This window comes from Limulus polyphemus, unplaced genomic scaffold (assembly GCF_000517525.1).
Source record: "Limulus polyphemus unplaced genomic scaffold, Limulus_polyphemus-2.1.2 Scaffold1945, whole genome shotgun sequence".
NCBI classification, from domain to species: Eukaryota; Metazoa; Arthropoda; class Merostomata; order Xiphosura; family Limulidae; genus Limulus; species Limulus polyphemus.
In genome coordinates, this window is record NW_013667555.1 from 68,190 (window position 1) to 74,354 (window position 6,165).

Consider the following 6,165-nt stretch of genomic DNA (forward strand, 5'->3'; position numbering starts at 1 on the left):
ATATTTTACAATAGACAGAGGTGATATTTTACGATAGACAGAGTTGATATTTTACAATAGACAGAGATGATATTTTACAATAGACAGAGGTGATATTTCGAAGAACTTTTGGATTGTGTAAAATTATGCACAGACTTTTCTCTACGTTAAAATACTTTTACTTTCGGCCTTCTTACCGGATCTAGTAAAGATAAATCCGTGCATAATTGTACATGTTAATTTACCTACGTTATGAGTCTTAAACAACAACTTCTGGATTGTAACTAAATAAAATGATATTATCCTATGGAAATAAAAAAATTTTTGTTTTTACTATAGCAACATTATATTATGCTGGTTATGAATTTTTACGATGGAATGTGATTTTATCTTGAAGCAACATTATATTATGCGGATGTTGAATTTTTACCATGGAATGTGATTTTATCTTGAAGCATTCTTAAACTTTTGCCATAGAAATATGAATTACTTGGTAATAGTTTTTAAGTTTCATAGTAATATAGGGACATCTTGTCAGCTTTACAATTATTTCATGGAATCGTTAGAAACTGACGTTACAGTGTAATCTGGTGAAAATGTCATAAATTTTAAATATAAAACGATCTGTTGTTCTGTATATGAAAACACAGGCTATCGTATTCATGTGTTTCATGTTTAACATGGAAAGTGATTTATGTTCAGTACATGCTGAGAGATACTTCATATAACACAGGTCATCTGTGGACATGTCGCGTCTTTAACATAGAAAATGGTGTTAATATAAATTTTGGATGGCTTACTATAAAAGCAATCGTTTTGTGCACATGTTTCAGGTTTAATATGGAAAGTATTGTTACCTAGTGTAAACTCTACGTGATGTACAATTAAAAACAATCATATTAATGGGTATGTTTCAGGTTTAATATGGAAAGTACTGTTACCTAGTGTAAACTCTACATGATGTACAATTAAAAACAATCGTGATGGGGCCATGTTGCAGATGGAAAGAGCTGTTACTAAGTGTACACTTGGTGATTTCGCCAATCCCGTTCCTCTTGGTTGTAGTTTCAGTGTAACGATACCGAGAGGCTTATAGTGTCTCCAAGAACATTCAGTAATGTAGAGTTCATAAACCGTAAATCAAATAATGTACAGTTTATAAACAGTAAAACAAATATTACAGAAAATTTACTTTTCGCCCATCCTATCCAAATTTTTTATAATGTAAACATATAGCTTTATGTGATTAAAGTGTCCATAATATTAATGTAGATTAACTAAAACGTTACTTGTGATCAGAACAACTGGTTTTATTTCGGAAACAACAACCTACTACTTAGTTAGTCTCCTGTAATCAAAGTGTCCATAATATTAATGTAGATTAACTAAAACGTTACTTGTGATCAGAACAACTGGTTTTATTTCGGACACAACAACCTACTACTTAGTTAGTCTCCTGTAATCAAAGTGTCCATAATATTAATGTATGATTAAAAACAGTACTTGTGTCCAAAACAACTAGTCTGATAAAATAAGTTATTTGGTCATAATTAACAGAGGGATACCTAATTTGATGACGAGGAACCCACTTTTTAGAAGATATAAGCTTGGAGACGGCTTGAATGGGTAATGAAAGTAACTTGATTGTAAATGTACTGTTGCCTAGTGTAAACTCTACATGGTGTACAATTAGAAAAATTAAGTTGTATAATATCGTATTAGTCTTTAGAGAAAACCTACAAAAGTTACATTTCTCACATGTTTACTTTGTTTTAAGTGTATTACATTTTCTCCTGTCAGCTGAAAATTTCTGATGTTTATTAACCTTATCATTTCACACTAAATGTTCCCACCTATTTTAACACCACAATGAACTTAACCTCCAGAAAATCCACAATATTACACCGTCACTTATGTTATCCTGCATCATTTTATACGACAATTTGGAAATGGCAGACTTCTTTTTATTTTTCATAAGTTTATAGGTATGTGACCAATATTACGATTAATAACAACAGCTTAACTGTATACTTTATTAATTTAGAGTAACAAAAGTATCTTTCGATAGACCCAGAAACTCGAGAGCTTTCGGATAGTCCATTCTTCTTCTTCTTCAGGGTCTTTTCACCCCTCACGAGCCCGCCGGTGACACAGCGGTAAGTTTACAGCTTACAAGGCTAAAATCTTGGGTTCGATTCGTCGCGGTGGCTGCAGCAGATAGCCAAGTGTGGCTTTGCTCTACAACACATAAATAAACAAACACTTATGATTTTTGGATAGGCAACTATTCGAGTTTCTGGGTCTTTTGATGATCATTTATAATAATTATTTCGTCATAGAGTTCCAAAAGTATATTTTTGTATGATTAAAAATGTATTTAAAGCCTTCTTAAATATAAATCAGAAGACTAAAACATAAATTTATGTGCTTTTATATCATAATTCAGAGGAAAGAAATCTATATATGAGTATATAAAACCCCATTATTCTATTTATAAATTTTTACAAAGTTAATGTGAAAAAAGTAAAAAATATTGTACTTTTATTGAATTATGAAAAGTCTTAAAGTTGCACGTTAATTTTTTTATTGTAAACACCCCAAATCTAGTTCAAACTATGTTAATATAATTCAGTATACCATAAAACCTCTTGATTATGATTGTTTTATTTTCTAATAGACTTTAAGTTATATCATTAACATCATGAATAGTTTAAATTTTGCTTACTTATAGGTAGGTGAACCGTACACAGACTGCAGATACCCACTACAAGAAAATCACTGCTCTCTGTAGATTCTGGTACGCCGCAATCATAGGGTACATGTTTCAAGATTAAATAAACTGTTTCACATAAAAAGACATCAGAAGGCTGTCTTATATGCTAAGCATCCATTGAGGTGGATCCCGCTCACAACTAGGCACAAAATAATTTGTCTGCAATGGTTGAATTAACACGTCCTGTGGACCAACGACATGCAGAACAGTATTCTTTGTCTAGTCACGTCTCACCCTGCTTTGTAGAGAGTATAGAACCAGATCCAATTCCATTTTCATACAAGAATAAACGCTGGTAAACACACGAACCTGTACATCTTACGGAATGGTACCATTAACCTTACACGTTAATATTACCACAACCTACGACCCTTCATTCCTATCGTCCCACTCTGTCAGCTGAATCCAGACGCTGAAGATATCCTGGAAATAGCTCTTTTCGAAGAGTGGTCGAGAGTACCTGAGAACTTTTATGTAACGCTTTGATTTTGAGTATGCAATATCATCTTTACCGGACCGCCTTTGCTGTCCGTAATGACCATAGTCCATAACGAAGTGAAAGGTCACGGAATGCAAAGCTGTTAAGTCAGCTATGTCAAACGTTTATTTACGAGGGAAAAAGATCAATAATTTAGACTTCAGATCACAGTTGACTATCAGGCGCTTGATTATAATCAAAATGAACTAAAGCTATAGAACTACAATATTAAATTATCCTTTGATTGTGCTCTGTAATGTGTATCTGTTTTCGCACCACTACATTCTTTTATTACAAATATCACTGATACCTATGTATCACCACAGTGAATCTATGTTTATATAGGGTTTGAAGAATGTGTATTGATGCTACTAGCTCGTTATTGCAATCATTCAACAGACAAGCTATTTAAGATATTAAAAAAGAATATAAGCCCAATAAATATGAAGACGGCTATAATATACAGTTCACCACTATAAAAAGCCCAGTCTTGTTTGTTTTTTTCGAATTGCTCTTGTCTAGGATCACGGTTTACTGATGACGGGTGGAATTTTTCGAAACTAGTATAATTCAATAACGAGTGGTGATTCGAACATCAGATTATGATTCATGTTTGTTTTTAATAACTAATACTTTACTTCTATAAAATGATCATGGAATGAAAAGAGAAACAAATATCATATATCTAACATAACTATGTCGGTGGTTTTAGATTTTTTTTATTTTCGTTCCTTTCATTTTCAGATAGCTCAAGAGATTCAGATTTGTTCCTCTTTAAAGAGTCAGTGGTCAACCGAGATAAGTTATACAGAGGTCGAGTACGTTATATTAATACGATTTTGGTGCCATATTCGAAGTACACCACTTCTCCCTGCAAGTTTTCCTACAGACCATCTAGTGTACGAAAGCGCTCGTTTCAAGAGTCCAATGATATAGAAATCCCTAGGCGTTGCTTCCGACGACTTGGCCAGTATATCTTCTTATGAATTAATATGAATACCTATTTCATTTTCCATCTGTTTAAGGTATGCAACGGTTGAATGGATATGTCGTGAAATCAGTTTGTGTACACATGACGAAGATCTTTATTATGATGTGTTCTGTTGCCTGAGGTATTTGGATGATTTTTGCCACTGATCTTTGTTTGTGTTCGTGGATTATCAGTTGTTACAAGATCCCGTACTTTGCTTGCCGCGGCTGGGTTCGACTTGTTTGCAGGTCTCAATCTGGAAAGTCTTAAGGGCCTAAGGTGATTACATCTCAGAAATTCTAAACATTAGGTCTGAACAAATCTTTATTATCTGAGTGTAAGAATATTTCTGCATTTGAAAGGGCTGTTACATACCCTTCCCAAAAGCAATCAGTTTTCGGTGGAATTACACTTTCTATGAAATGCTAAACATTGTCAAACTGTGGTTCTGATACATACTGTTCCATCTGTTGTGATTATCAAATAACTTACATCCTAAAAGTTGTCTTAACATAACATACTTAACCTCTGTAGACGTAATTCTCCAAAGGGTAGAATTTCTTATTTAGAAAGGAAATCTTTAACTTCATTTTTCAAATTATTAATGTTTTACTTTTGAGGTTTATAAAATATTTGCCCTCATGACGCTTCTTTTAGCATATGTTTGCTGGTATGTTGGAATTGCTACATTTACACATGTTTTGCTGGTCAAATTAAACCTTGTTGATCTCTCTGTACATGTAGTCTTAATGATTTTAAAAGTCAGTATGGAATGGTATATAAAGTGTAACCACAAAGATTTGTACCACTTTGAGTAATAAAGTATCGGTTTCGTCATCAGGTAGTGGAGTATTTTAATTAATAAAATATACACAGTCTCCATGGTTTTATTTTCAAATGTACTGAGCTTTTTCGACGCAAGATAATATTTCTTTGTTTGTTTTTAAATATGTAGGTTTCAGTGGTGTCATAGTTAATGATTATTATGAAAGTTTCACCTATTTTCAAGTCAGGGGGTCATTTTAATTATAATTAGAGACTCTTAGTTGATGTACTAGAGTGATCGAATTTAGCTTATTTGGTGGTTCCTTCACGAAGATAAAAGTGGGGATGTAACTTACTTTAAATTTTATTATTTGAATAATTCTGCGTTGTAATATCAGTTATAAATATAGCTAGGAAATTTGATGTAGAATAAGAGAAAACAAATATAGGTTGTTTGTACTAAGTATATCCTATATAATCTGTTGCAACCATGATCTACATAAATAATACGCTTGCATTTGTCTGTACGCAACTTTTCTCGCAAATTTCTCGACCAAACGCTACAAATCTCATATTGTTAGAAAGGCCTTTGTCCGAGGAGTTCGGATTGCGTATTGGCTTTTCAATTCAGAATTTACCGTACCTATTTTTTGCTTAGTAAAACTTTTCAATGCAACGAGTATACTACAAAATGGCGCAATGTCATTGTTATCACATGACGACTGGCTTCGATTTTAACTTGTTTTTTATTTGCAAGTATTTCACACAAACAATGCGCAGTTCGTTCAAATAATCTATTTATCACTTTGTGAACACGCATTCAGATGTTTCTGCATATTCAGCTAAGTTTGTCTTCATTACAACTTTACATTTACCTTACTTTGCAACAGTTTAGCTTCGGTTCGTTTTATAGACTACTATAAACACCTTTTTTACTTTACTACAGGTTTTATTCTTTGTTTCAACTTGTAAAACCGTGTCATACACTGAATGCTCATAACTGTTTTATACTCTGTACACTATTATAAATACCTTTACTATTGTTTACTTTACGTGTAATTTTATTAAATATAGTTATGTCTACGTGAGTTTGTTTGTTTGACCGCTTACAATTATTATTTTTTTTCAAATATACCAGGGGTTATCGCCTGCAAGAAAGCGTAGCTTAAATGGCGTGCGTAAAAATGATAGAATAAGAAG

The 6,165-nt window shown here is 32.8% G+C and overlaps 1 long non-coding RNA gene across 1 annotated transcript in view; it reads left to right on the forward strand.

Annotated features, from left to right (window-relative positions):
* Positions 1–5,037, forward strand: part of LOC111087271 — a 13,461-nt gene extending 8,424 nt beyond the window's left edge. The window contains exon 2 of the long non-coding RNA XR_002611973.1: positions 2,711–5,037. This is a non-coding gene — a long non-coding RNA (uncharacterized LOC111087271). The remainder of the gene's footprint in view (positions 1–2,710) is intronic.
* Positions 5,038–6,165: the final 1,128 nt, after the last annotated feature.